Raw genomic sequence first — 1,459 nt, 5'->3', positions numbered from 1 at the left:
CCCCCACTCTGCCTGCTCCTGCCCGCTTGCTTTGCTTGTGCTTGCCTTGCACCAGAGTGACGTGAAATTGATTTTCACTCCATCTCGCCCGCAGCAGACGACCTCCCCCCCACCCTCCCGCGGCGAGTCGACGCGAGGCCAAAAGCGCCCTTCCCCCGGCCTGGAGGTCAGCCTCCCCCTTACGCCTTTTCTTCGTGCGTCGACTGTATCCCGTCTCTCCGTATCGCCCTCCTCCCCGCCCCGCCGTCCCTCCCCTCTCGCTCGACACGCCACTGCCTCGTGCCAAATTGGAGGAGGGGGTTGTCGGAAGTCTGACCAACTAACGCGCGGTGTCCTCGTGCGAGCCGGTCGTGTGCTCGGCCTTTTCTCCCCCCAAAGCGGGGGCGGGGCTGGGGCAGGGGCAGGCAGGGCGGCCGTGCTGGGGCTGCCACTGGCAGTTCTTCTAGGGAACAATGGACAATGAACGGGCAGGAGGCCTCGGCCAGGCCTCGGCGGGCCTGGCGGGCCTAAGGGTGGCCGGGTGTGCGGACCCGACCTCGAGTCGACACAAGGTCCGGTAATTGATTACACCACAGAGATCCCGGTCCGGCCTCGGCCCGGTGCCCCACAACTCTCGCCAAATGTCGCTGCTGCTGTATGGTTTTGTCGAGGTCCTGAGGCCTTGCCGCGCGCCATCGCCACTGGCCGCCCGTTTCTCATGCTTCCACGGCCGTTACTTTGTTTTTGCAAACCCCAAAATGTCGTGTGTTCAATTCATGTGGCTTAAGGCGCACAAGCAAGCAGTATGCTCGGGGGTCGCAGTGAACAAAACTTGGTATGAAAAGTTCGTGAGCCAGCAGCGGCTTTTCTCCCCTTCCCCGGAGCCGTGTTTTCATTTCGCAACCCCCGTCTTCCCCGTCGCGCGATTCTTGTTAGTTTCGGTGTCTGCGTATCATGTCCTGCCAGTGCCACACCCCGCTCTGCAGGACTAGCCTGTCGTCCTGCCGCCGAGGGGCCCCGAGGCCTGCAGCAGCCCCCCTGTTGCAGCAGGACGGTGCTCGGGGGGACATCCTTTGTGACGAGCGAGACGGCGCAAAGGCCAGCCGGCCAGTCGGGCCAGTCTGCACGCGAGAAGAATGACAAGATCCCCCACCAGGTGCACGACGCGCACGCTGCTGCAGCACTGCGCGCCGCGCCACGCCACGCCACGACGCGCCTGTCTCTGGGGTGCCCTCACCTCGCTCCCTGTCTCCTTCAGCAGCCAGCATCTCGGGGCGCGCAGCCGCGAGACTGAGAGCGAGCGAGAAACGACGACAGCAGCAGCAGTAGCAGTAGCAAGAGCCCCACGCAGCGAGACACGTCATTGGCTGAGTATAAATAGCTTAGGCACGCTTTATAGGCAGACGCGGCCCCCGGCCTACCGTCTCCAAATCTCAATGTGCAGCACGGGACAGGACGGGGTGCGGGGCCCGAGGGGGGG

This window comes from Frankliniella occidentalis, unplaced genomic scaffold, assembly GCF_000697945.3.
Source record: "Frankliniella occidentalis isolate FOCC.00 unplaced genomic scaffold, Focc_3.1 Scaffold110, whole genome shotgun sequence".
Taxonomy (NCBI): domain Eukaryota; kingdom Metazoa; phylum Arthropoda; class Insecta; order Thysanoptera; family Thripidae; genus Frankliniella; species Frankliniella occidentalis.
Note: the sequence above shows the minus strand (reverse complement) of the source record.